Here is a 13364-nt window from a genome sequence, read left to right on the forward strand (position 1 = left end):
AGGGCATCTATTAACTGACCATGAACGAGTTCCTTCTCACTTTTGATGTCCTTTGGTCATTTTAAGCTCAAATACCTCCATAAAGGCCTGGGATTTCAGGGAATTCTAGTGTGGAGCAAAAAGGAGAGTCCTTGAGGTGTCCTGGCATGGACACTCCCTAGTGTCACGGGGCTAGTTCCCATGCTCGGTGCCAGCAGGGATTCTCTCTCCAGCTATCATTGGTTTCTGAATGTGATGAACACAGTGCTGTGCCATTACAAGAATGCTCTTTTTAAAGGCTGAGTTTTCATGTTTTTCCATCTCTCAATCTGTAGGACATGGAGCCATGAAAGGTCACGCTGCAGCTTGTAGCTTGTGCCTCGTTGAAGATTACCACTGTTGTCCTTCTATTACCTCCCTTCTCCTTAGTGTTTGTTTTCACTAAAGGCTGATGAAGAGAGTCCCAGTGCCACTGAACAGCTGACTGTACAGGACACCCTGGTCTTGTAAGGATGCAGGAAAAACAGACTGATACTCCGTGACTACAACTCTGCATTCCTGCATTTCTGTGCTGGTTTGGACTAGACCTTTGGCTGTGTTGGGAGACAAGTTAGGCATTTCCACCCTGTGAACCCCACAGAGGTGGGATGGTTCAGCCAGACATGCCAGCATGGAAATCAAAGCCTGATCCCACAAAACTGTCTCCCAAGGAAGGGAGTGGAGCAGACACACTGCAAAGACTGTTTAATAATAGATCTGAGACAACAGTGCAGGATGTCATGTGGAAGGATCTTCTGCACTGAAGAATGATGGAAAGAGAACTGGCTAAGCCTCTTCCCCACCATCTGTTAATAAAGCGTCTCCCTTTTGCCAAGATCCTTCAGTTATCTGCAGAAGCCTCCCCACAATGCTGCTTTTCTCTCCTTGAGGGTGCTGAGGATCCTGCAGGGCTTAAAATCTGTCTGGACCCTTCCACTTCCTCTCAAGATCAGTAAAAAAATGCTATTAATATGAGCTTTGTACTGCGCCAGGGTGTTGGTCCTGCTGCCCAAGGGCACTAAAATACAGCATGCCCTGTGTCACAAGTAAGGGCTCCCAGAGGATGAGGGAAGGCAAAATATGATTTAAAAAATAAATAAATACTTGAGTCAACATTTTAAGAGTAAAAATTACCTGGAAAATAATCATTTTTACCTCACGTTTAATAAATTTTATAAGGCCTAAAAGGACACCCAGGCCACTGGGTCCTGTAAATCCCATGTTGGTTTGTGAACTCAGATGTCAAATAATTCCCCTGGGTCAGATGTCCCCAGTGCCATGGCGAAATAAAACAGCTGAAGGAAGGGCATTATTGGTAGACCATATTCCTGCAAGTTTTACCCCAAGACAGAAATCACCCTGTGGCCCGGCAGCCGGGGAGGGCAGGGTGGCAGGGAAGGTGGCCGTGGCGCTGGAGCCGCCTGCTCCCGATGGCAGGAATCAGGAAGGGGAAGGCTTGGGCAGGAGCCTGAGGTGTAGCAGGGGAAGGCAGTGAGGAGTCCTCCCTCTGAGGAGGAAGGAGTGGCGGAATTAACATGTGGTGAACCGATCCTAAACCCCCACTCCCTATCCCCCCCCCGTGCGGCTGAGGGGGAGGTAGGAGTGAAGTAATTCAGGCCCTGGAAGAACGGAGGTGTATGTAGGGGGAAAGTGTGTAAGATTGGGTCTTCTCTCTTTCTCCTGTTCTGATAAATCGATTTTTTTTTTCCCCTTCTCCACAAGTTGAGTCTATTTTGCCTGCGACCATAACTGGGGGGCGAAAACCTTCCTGTCTTTGTCTCAATTTAGGAGCTCTTAGTTGGATTTTCACCTCCCTATCCCACAGTGGGGGGTGAGTCAGCAGAGACCTGGTTGTTACCAGCTGGGCCTAAGCGTGATATGCAGGTGATACGTTAGAGTTTGGCAGAATTAGGGACCATAATGTTGGTAGGAATTGAACTGTTCCTTTAAACTACCAGAAGGGAAGTACCTGGTTAATTTCCCCCGGATATTTCTTCTGCTCCCATCACCTCCCACTTTAATTTTTCTTCAGTTTTAACTGACTTTCTGCATGCTTCTCGTTAGCAACAGGTGACTCTGTTCCCCCAGAGTTTGCTAACAGACACGGAGGTCCAAACATTCACAGATGCAGTGCATGTGAAGTATGTCACGAAACCTCTCTCTGCATCAGACTCTCACCAGTGGTTTCAGTGGAGTGATGCCACCTCCCCCATAACTTTTTTCTCCTCATAAGAAAACACGTTTAAATAACACTATTGTACTCTAGGGTTGAACAGCAGAATGTGCAAAAGAGAAGGAGTTACTGAAACCCAACTGGACTGGTTGCCAGGATGGTATTAGAGAGCTGGCAGTGGAAACAGCTTAGTTGAGTATACTTATGATCAAAATCAACCACAAGGATTGAATGTTAATTAGCCTAATGGCTGTGCCTAAAATACTGTAAGATTTCTCAATTAGAAATCCCTCTAACTGTCCTGAATTTATGAAGAACTAACACTCAAAGACCATTCCAAGGCAAAAAAATACGTTACTCATACAGTACATGTTATTTAAACATAGAAATTCCTTCAGGTCTTAACTACACAGAAATTATAAAAATAATTTCAGAGTTACGATTTGACCAATTTATTTTTATTAAAATATGTATTTTAAGATCAACAAACTGCTTAGGCCATATTGTCCTCACAATCACAAGTGCATCTTTCTTGAAAACCCTTGGGATCATTCCCAGTGCTATTTGCAGGAAGAGTGGGCCTGCATTTTCCTTTTAAGGGTCATTGACTTTGCCTAATTTTCTTTATTTACTTATTTTATGAGGCACAGTTCCTTCCTCTACTGCTGTCTGTTATTCTCAAATCGATGGGGTATCTGTTCATACCATTCAGACTGGTAACACAATTTTTTATTCCTTGATACAAGAAGTTTTTTCTTGTGTTATATGTCAGTCATAGTCAGGGAGATGTGATGGAACACCATAAATTAATTGCTCAAGGGCACTAACCAGATTCAGTTCTGGGTGAAGGCTCCCTTCAGACTGGATGCTGATGCTTGGCAAGGTATTCTGTGTTTGAGGACTTTATCTAGCATGTCTTCAGCATGTCTTCAAACTGTGCATGGGGCAGTTTCTGGGGACACCAGTCGGGTTTTCAGCTCTGAAGAAAAACCTGCAATTGTTTTCATATGAAATACAAAAAAACAAAACCAAAACCAAACCAAAACAAACAAACTGAAACCAAACCAACCAAACAAACAAAAAAACCCACACACAAAAAAAACCCCGAAACCAAACCAAATCAACAAACCCAGAGCTTTCCTGGAAACATGTTTCTTGTTTTTATTTGGTTTGCAAACATGAGAATTTTTGTTTTCACTAATACTGGATCGTGTCATTCTGATACAGCACCAGTTTTTGTTCCAATAACATGAAAACAGCTATCGTCTAGTACTTATTACAGCTGGTATTCTACTATATCCAAGTCCAGGTGAAAGAGCTTTGAGCTATTATGAGACAATATTTTGACACAACAGAGAAATGAGAAAGTAAAAAGGATTCACTTCAGATTTCAGAAACTTCATCCAAAGCCTCTCTTCCTTCAGAGAGCATTTCTAAGGCAGAAGTGCACTGCTTTGGGAACATTGTTTATTAGCTTGTTATTCATTAGCACAAAATCCCAGCTGCCTTTTGCAAGTACAGCCTAGAGGAAGGGAGCTGCATTTCCCAAACTCTTTCTTCTCCTACTTCTGCTGTGGAGAAAACCAGCCCTGAGCTGAGGAATCCATCAGTCATGGTTTGGTGATTCAGTAGCTGTAGCTCCCAGGCTGTGATGGAGCTGCCGGCCCGAGGGACCGTGTGAACACCACACGAAGCCAGCTCTGCTTTCAGCCACCATCCTGCCTTGTTTCCAGAAGTCAGCTGCGTCCTAGAGGTGAGACAACTTGGAAAATAATAATGAGCTTTAATCTAATTGAAAAGACTTTCTTTACTTTTGGAAAGGTTCAGGTCCCAGTTCAGCTGATGACCTTCAAGATCTATGCTGGAAAGTCCAACAGCACTGACGATCATTACATAAATTATCCTCCCCAAATGCAGAATAATCACTGCAGTTAATACAGTTCACTAGTTAAATTTACTTTATTGTATTTCACACAGCCCTATTTACACTTTAAGACCCAATTTGTTCCTGTCTATTAGAATACATATTGATTTTTTCAGTTTCAGTGTACTGCAGAGACTCTTGCAGGAGTATTTACATCTGAGAGCAAGCCCAGCTGCCCTGGTAGATCCTCTCTATGGCTGGACCTGAAGGATTGAATTTGATAATAGTTACTAAAAGCCAGAACGTGAAAGATGGTGTGTAAATAGCCAGCAGCCAGTCTATGCAGTGATGATTAATTTTCGTGTCAGGGATTTATTAAATATTCATCAATATTCCAGAGAAGGATAAGGGGATAAGGATAAGCTTTGAACCCCCAAAAGTGATGCAGCAGAACAAACAGGGGTGCATTCAAAGACAGTGACTTTCAAGCTGTAACTTAGGGGAGTACTTTCATAGGCTGTGCTTGTTCACTGTCATTAATTATTAACTTTGCCCTAAAGTGGGAGATTTCAGAACTGAAACATACTAAAAAATTCAAGGTTTAAAATCCAAACATCAGTTCAAAAACTAAGTAATTGCTTAGAAATGAGTGGGTAAACTTAGCCCAAATTCTGAAAGCCAAGACTACATGTTCTCCAATAGACAGCTCATAATTTACTTCTATCCTCATTTTGTTCTCAGCTGACTGGATGATTCAATGTTTGGAAAGTCCATAATGATCATTAAGGAGTAGATTCTTTTGATGGCAGATTATTTTGATGTAATAAAGTCCAGGGAGCAAAAAAAACAGCTACTGTCCCTACCTTTGGAGAGTTTGCCGATTACGAGTGAAACATGGAAACCATTGCCATGTTGCCTTCTGGGTTTTGCCAGCATTTGAGCATTTTGCAAGCAGCAAAGGTTATTTTTTTGGATAATGATCTTACTCAAATCTCTGCGCAAGGTGCATTTCAGAGGGATGAAGTAATGAAAGTGAAACTTCCAGCTGAAAAGAACTGGAGGGAAATAAAATAGGGGGAAATATGGCACTTGTTTTTGGAAATGTAAAGCATTTTGTCACAATACTTGCAAGCTGCTATCACTCTTCTGTTGGAAGCAATAGCTTTTTTCCTGTTAAAATCTGACCTGAATTTTTTAATGAAAGAAAATAATTGTTTACACTGAATTGGAGCTTTTCATTCCAAGCCAAAAGGAAAGTTTCAGGTGTACTCAAACAATTATTTTTTTTAATTGTTTCATCTAATGGTTCTTCTTCTCATTTTGGTTAAAACTGAATTACTTTGCCCTTGGGAAGAAGAATGCATTAGTCTCCCATTTCCACCTGCAGGGTTTCAGGGAGGCCACACGGCAACTGCACTTGCTCTGTGAGCAAAAAGATGTGACAATGGTTTATAATTAGAGATCTGCCTGAGAGGAAGAGAGACAACAGACTATATTACAGCAGGCATTATTAGTCCCTCCACTTTTCTCATATTAGCTGTTTAATCCTGTAATTATTACTAGCAGTGCAATGACATCCTTTTTAAGAATCCTCAGTTTTCAGCAGCCCAGGCTCCTCGAGGTCCTCATGAGATGGAGGCTGTGGCAGCCCCATGCCCCTTCCCTTCACTCTGTGTCCTGGTGTTAGGCCAGCCCCGTGCTATGGGTGCTCACCAAAGCCATGCTGGGCAGAAGTCATCAAGCACCATGCTATGGTGGAAATAATAGGTGAAACACAGATATTGGTGTATATATATAACTGAGCGACATTCATATATCAGCATATGGCACCAAGTTCTTTAGATTAACTATATTAACAGCCTCATTTGCCTCTCCTAGAAGATACCTTTGCATACTTAAGGGCAGTATTCAGGAGCATATTACAGTTTCTATGGAAATACATGTTTTTGTTTGCTTGGTGTCTGAAATATAATGGCAGACATTGCAAAAGCCACACCAGAGGCTTGGCACTGCATATGGGACTGTCACAGTGTAATCCCCTGCCCTGTGGAAAGCTTTGTTGTGTGATTTAAGAGCTCACTGATATTCACCATTTAAGTTGGCTCCAGGGGCAGCACAGAAGACTAATGAGCTCCTGGACAGCTGAATGCTTACAGTTGCTGTTGCACAGCTATTTCTTTGTTTCATAGATAAAATTTTACATTTATACATAAATTCTACTCAAAATTGACTTGCAATATTGCTAATAAAACATGATGATCCTTGCCACAATTTATCTACAAGTTTAACACAAGATGAGATATGGAAAATGAGGAAAAAAAAGGAAAAAAGGAAGAAAGATGACCAGAGAGAACAGAAGAAACCATGCTGTTTTATTTGATAAACCAATTTCATGGTCAAGTTATAAATGAATAGCACCCTTCAGGAAAAACCTCATTGTTCCGTGCAACTCAAATCTCTGTATTGACTGACATTGGCAATGACCAAGGCAAAATTACTATTGAAATCCAGAACACTAATATGGATTTAAAATACTCCTGTTGCAGAGCACAGAAGATGGCAATTCATCTCCAGAATCAGCAAAGCAACTGAGCTTTCTAGAGCATGTAAGAACAGCTGTGTGGGGACAACCCACAGGAGCTACTTCAGTAAATGAAAATGGAATTGAAAAAAAAGAAATATTCTGGCCATAAAAATAAATCCCATGTGGGAAGCTGCACTGACAGAAAAAACAAAATTGTCACAGATGACTCTTCTGTACCACCAACTCTAAAAAACACTTGAAAAAAGGAAACCTCGGCTCCCAACTTCTCTCTAGAAATAGCAGCAGCAGTACATTTTAATCTCAGTGTTGATTGCATGGGAGAAAGCAAAAATAAGAGCCCTCCCCAAAGCTGTTACAAAGCTTGGAAAAGCAACAAGGTTTCGTCATCAGTTCTACACTTTCTGCTTCCATCAGTGTGCAGGTCAGACCCTGAGAGCTGCTGCTTCTGCTGAGCTGCCTTTTCCTAGGGAAACACCAAGAAATAAGGGTGATGATAACCCCTGTGAGGTGCCCCAAGCAGGACTGAACTCTGAATGTTCCATTTGAGTCAGAAGAGTGAATTCATCATTAAAAAATTGGCCACTTTCCATTCATAGACATTGTGAGCAAAATTACTAGGTGACTTAGATCCTCAAAATTAGCACTCCACGTTTTTTACTAGGTTTTTTGGCTTTTTTGGGGGGTTGAGATTGATAAATTTGCACAAGTTCCCTGATGCTACCAGCAGACTCATTGCATTGTTTCAAAACACCAGTTGGCTGGGGCATAGCAGGTTGTCCCATGCCTTGCTGTGGCCTCCTTCTCAAAGTGGACAGTTTCACAATATCATGCCAAGTACAGTCAGTGTTTCCCTTCCTATCACCTGCCAGTACCTCACACCATGCTCTGGTCTGGTCACAAGCAGGAGCAGCCCTTGTGTCCCCTCCTCTCCCACCTGTGTAAAGCAGCCCCCTGCAGCACTGCCTAAAATGCAGCAACATGCTGCAAAAACAATTCTCAATATCAAGTAACTCTTAGGAAAATCCCTTCCCACACCATTCCAGATGAGAGAAAAAAAAAAAGCCAGAGACCAGAGGAGGGGTTTGGATGACCTTGGAGGGGCTGGTGCTGGCTTTCTCCCTCCCATTACTGCTACAGACAGTGTTCCTGGACCAATCTTAATCCTGCAAAATTTCTCCTACAGTTCTGGGGATTCTCATGATTGAGAACTTGCGAAAGATTGAAAAATAAATCCTTGTGTAGACATACTGATAACACTTCAAAGATGTCCCTAGAGCTTTATCTGGAGAAAGTCTGAACAAGCCATCATGTGGTGACAAGGTAATGACCACTCTGGTCTTCATTGCTGCCTCCTTAGTCTGCGTGCCCAGCCGTGTCCAGAATAGAGCAGCACACATCAGGCCCTGATACAACAAAGCTGCTGAGAACATTTCACTCTAAGCAGACACTTAAATCTTATATTAGTATCAGTGGAACACAGGCAGCTGCTTAAACACGTTATTGAACAGGAATAAACTTAAGCAGGCACTTACATGCTTTACTCCATCAAGACATAAACTAGCTCTGAAGCAAATCAATGAATTTTCCCTTTCTGTGTGCACATGCATAAAACATGCAGCAAGCTGAACGCTAAATCAGAGTGCACTTTCTGCCCTAGTCTAAGTAAATTCTTGTTTGCTCCAGACCTAGTTCCTGCCAGATGTGTCTTTTTTTTTTTTTTCATTTCAGCTCTACTAACAGGCACATCGGGCTCAGCTGTGGTATTTTTAACAAAGTTATTATGATGGGCACAATGGAGCACATTCTGCATGCAGCACATAGAGAAATAGGTATGCAGGGCCCATTAACAGCAATAATACCAGTTTGCCAGAGTGAGTCTAATAAAATAACACAGGTGGAGAAATTAGAATCATTAATCTGTCTCTAGATCCAGAATTTGACCAGTCTGAAAAGAAAGGTCTCTGAATTATGAAACTTTCAAAAGCACACCAAGCTAATAACAATAAATTAGCTCTTCTCCTCTCTGTTTTTCAGCCCAGCTGTCTGGTGGTTATACACAGAGGCACCTACTGGCTTTGCTGTGGCTGAGGCTTTGTCAGCATTACCACTATTAAATCCTGTTTTCAGAGTTTTATAACTTGCCTGTGAAAATTTACTCTAGGCTCAAAGCTGACATTTAAAGTGTCAGCTAAGAAGAGATTAATTCTTGAAGTGTACTTTTGAATGCATATCACTGGGGTTTTTTTAAAGTTGCTTGAAAATAGAGGGAATTGGAAGTTGACACGCTGGGATGTTTTTCCAAGTAATATTTTCAGCCCCCCAGGGAAACTTCTACTGTTGTTTTAACTTAAGGCATACACTTCATTCTTACTCCCCAAGGGCCCGACCAAAACCAGCTCATTCACTTCACTTTGGGGAGATACGAACTGTCCTGACATACCAGATGTCAAGAGGGAATTGCTCCTCATGCATCTTTACCTCAATCTTCTTACTCAGCAAAGCCCATGCAGAAGATGCTCCATGCAACTAGCAGGGATCAAAGGGCTCTGGTACAAACTGCCCACCTCCATCCATCAGCAGGAAGGAGACAAGAGCCCCGTGAGCAACAGGACATGGGTCAAAGCCACCCAGGAGGTTTGTGGAAACCAGTGTGTAGCCTCTGCTCCCAGGCTGAGACCTGACACGTGTGATACTTCTTACAATGGGTCCCAGATTCCTGACTCTCCCAACAGCATAAAATGAAGGATCTCAAATACTATTTGTTACGAGGCACCAGCAATTAACATTTCTGATTTGGCAGGAAGGTCCTTTATGCATCCAGCTGATCCTACACACTCTTAAGAAGAGTATCCCCTTTTCCTGTGCGTTGCTAATCAAGCCTGAGTGGTCAGACACTGCTCCTGCTCCCACCAGTGGTTTATAGGCTAGTGCTCTTGGGTCAAGGAGAAGGTTCCTCTGCAAGTTGTGCAGCTTCACAAGACTCCTGCTGATGTAGCACCTCAGTGAGACTGGGACATTGGGACACAGCTCTTAGTGACTGCTGCAAGACCAAGGTTTCATTCTTCCCTTGTTCACTGATACCATCCTCTGTCTTTCACTGTCCTTGTGACACAGCCTGGACTCTTGTGATATGCTTGCTGGGTATATACATCTATTCTCCAACATTATCTTACTATTTTCTGCCCCAAATTCTTCTGTAATGGTTCTCCTCGATGTGAATTTAAATCCACCCCGTAGCTGTTCTTTATGAGAAGCCCACTTGCCTCCTGGACTCATGTACTCATTGTGTTATCTTATGGTGGCTCATGAATGAACTAATTTAGTCAAGGCCAATCTAAATGACAAACTAAGTTTTTCTCTAGTGGGCATTTAAACTTTTAAGAAAGCAGAATGATTGTAAAGACAGTTTAGAGCCAAGAGTCTGGCAGGCATTTGTCACTAGGGAGACAAGGGCCATCAATCTAACTAAATTGCTGTGTCTATATGAAATACTTGGCAATAATCAAGCAGTGGGAAAAAAAAACAGAAAACAAGCACAAATTGTAGCTTGGCACCCATCAGCCATGCAGGAGCAAAAATGAGAAATCTCTTGTTGAGCCTTTCCCTCTGTCATTTCAGGCTGCTCACTGCTGGTGCAGCCTGACCTTTGCTAGCCACCCTGGCAGCAGGGTGAGCCCACTTGGAGGCAAGGGACATCATTCCTGAGCAGCCACCTGCAAGAGAGCCAGGAGGGACCTGCCCAGAGCCTAGTGGGGATGGCATTACCTGGCAGCAGCTCAGTAGCCACAGGGTCCAAGAATCCACCTGAAAAACTGTTGCACAGACCCCAGAATAAGACAATCCTGCTCCAGAGGTCTTCCTGCCTCAATGGATGTGAGAGACAAAGACAAAGCAGGAGACAGCACCGGAGACCTGATCCAGGTTTCCTGAACTGCAGCCACAAATAACTCTCTAACTGCATGTCTTCAAGGTCCTAGGAAATCAGCAGCTCTCTGCCTCCCTCTTCCAAGTGATCTTTCTTTGTGACACCTCTTGGACCCAGCTGCCAGCTGTTCCCAGCCAAAGCCACTGCAGTGATGCTTCCCTGCTGCCTGGCCCTGCCAAGAGACTCAGGAAAGCTTGTGGATGATGGTGAGCTTGGCCTGCTCACCTCCAGGAACCAGGACCATGGTGCACAAGTCGTGCAATGATTATGGATTAGGTGTTCGAATCCCTCTGCCTGATAACAGATATGCCCCTCTGCCCCAGACATTGCCTGGTTAAATCCCACTGATTTATACTTGCCCAATGTCTCCCTTTGTGAGTGGACCAGCTCACAACAGATGTTTTTTTGCAAAATGCCCCTGTGCCAGGGAGTGTGCACCCAGGGCACCCAGGCACCCTGCAGCCATGCCAGAAACACTCGGGTACCTTGGCAAAGCCTGTCTGTAACAAGGTGTTCATACCTACCTTTCAGTAACCCAGTGCTAGGCTATTTTGCAAGAGCAATGTAGTCACTCTGCTCTTATTTACTGGTCAGATGCTCCCAGCAGGGTCAGAGCTGGGCTGTCTCTGGTGCAGAGTGGCTGTGGAGTCCTGTGGGAGCCTGTTACTCTGAGTCGTCTTGCAAATTAGATTTCCTTGGTGGCTCGTGGGGTATGGTTCCTGGCTGCATTTGCCTCCTGCTCCTTTGCCTTGCTGAATACTGGAATGCAATTTCATTTCAGGCAAGCTTGTTCAGGCTCTGCACCTTTGCTTTCTCTTTTCTCCTTGTCCCAAGTGCTCAAGGTGGTTAGATTAGGGTTACTTTGAACATTATTCGGAGAAATGCAGCCTTTGTCCAGCCTTCTGCTCTGTGTCCCATCCCCCTCCTCTCCCTCAAACTGCCAATCTGATTTGTAAGTGATATCAATAGTTTCCTTATACCACTTTTGTCTTTGTAAATCATATTCCCTTTGTGGCACACTGTTAAACGCTTCCCTGAAATTATGATGGATGGTGTCCTCTATTACATACTTATCTAGCAATGCCCCAATGTACTCAGAGAATTCAAACACATTTGTCAGGCAGAAGCCTTCCCACATGAATGCAGCAGTCACTCAGAAAGTCCTGGTGATATCTGCTCCAAGCTTGGAGGGCATAAATTCTGCTGTAGGTTTGCTCTGGTTTCAGAGTCTGTTATGCATCATCATTTTTTATACAGTGAGAAAACAAACCAGGAGAGGTACCTGGAGGACCAGAATTCTTTAAAAGGAAAGTAAGGACAGACCCTCAGGTGCCAAATGCTTCTTTCCCTATTCCCAGCAGAGAAAAATTACCATTCCTGTCACCCAAACTGTCCTTTTCATCTAGAAGACTTGTACATGAACATCTCACCACCACCAGTGACAATGTGTTCCCCAGAAACTGTGCAACACCTGCAACCAGGAAATGTCAGCAACTCGATGTGGAAAAGCTCATCTTCGGGTGGACAAGGCCCCTGCAGTGCTCTGGACTGAACCTCAGCCCCCCAGGACATCCAGACACCCAGAAACCCCATGGGACACCAGCAGGGAAGTGGTTAAGAGAAAAAAAAAAAAAAAAAAAAAAGCATCTCTGTGACAAACAGCAGAGCTGGAAAACCTCAAAAGCTCTGCAAGATGTAGGCTGGCATGTGCTGGCTCCTCATACGGTTGGTTAGGTTACACTGTGAGTGATGATGCACTGCTATGCAGAACTCACTGTAGACATTAGAAATGCCATCTGTATCCTCATGTGACAACTGAGGATACAGTCAGAGCCTGTCCCACATGTACTTCCTGAAACTGCCCGTGTCACTTATGTAGTTGTTGCTCCCTGGAAATGCTTATCCTAAATGATGTGGAAATTTGAGTAGAAATTTAGTCTTGTGGTGTTTTTCTGCTTCTTTTCCCTCCTGGAGAAAGGAGATGTCACCCACTTGCAGGTATCATAATTTGGATCTAGTAATCCTGGAGTATATTAAAAAATAACTTCCAGTGCCCCATTTCCTATCTGCCAGCCCCACTTCCATTTCATCAGCAGGTTGGTTGAGCTGATCAGGTAGAATGAGGTCAAAGAACATCAAAGAAGCAGATTCAGTTTTAGCTATCCTGGAGAGCTCCGCTGGTGCTTAGCAGCAGAAGAGATTGCATCTGCTCCTCCAGAGGGGAATTGCAGCAACATCCCTCCCAGATGCAGGAGGAGGGAACAGAGGAGATGACTCAGAGATGTGTCTTCCAGGGTGGCTTTTGGTGTTGTATGGTTTCCTCAGCCCCTCAGGTTGTACCTGCAGACAGATTGACCTCCTGGGTGTTCCTGAAGGACAAAAGATGAAGGGTTTGGTGCTTTACCTGTCTGATCATTCCTGTTATCTACTGTGAGCACAAGGCAGAAAAGACCTGTGGTGGTGCAAACTACACTGGCTGCCAGGTGTCACACCCAGTACTATTTTTAATTTAAGCAAATAAATACACACCAGGACTCTCCATCCAGCTGGAAAAGGTGTGCTACCAGCATCCCAAATCAGCTCTTACCATTCAGCTCAGTGTGCCCAGAAGAACGTCAGACACTTAGATCAGGTGTACAAGGGACATGGCCAACCTGCAAGCTACCTGTTATTTTTTATGTGTGTTTTTCCTGGAAGTCATTGTCCAAAAAAAATGAAGACAAAAATAAGACATGGCCTGGACTGGCCGCACTGAACCCAAAGGGAATTCCAGATGAAACCTGCACTTGGTGTTGGCATAGATAACTGCTCCATGGACATGGTATAAAGGTTTGGTGGC

This window comes from Apus apus, chromosome 9 (assembly GCF_020740795.1).
Source record: "Apus apus isolate bApuApu2 chromosome 9, bApuApu2.pri.cur, whole genome shotgun sequence".
Taxonomy (NCBI): domain Eukaryota; kingdom Metazoa; phylum Chordata; class Aves; order Apodiformes; family Apodidae; genus Apus; species Apus apus.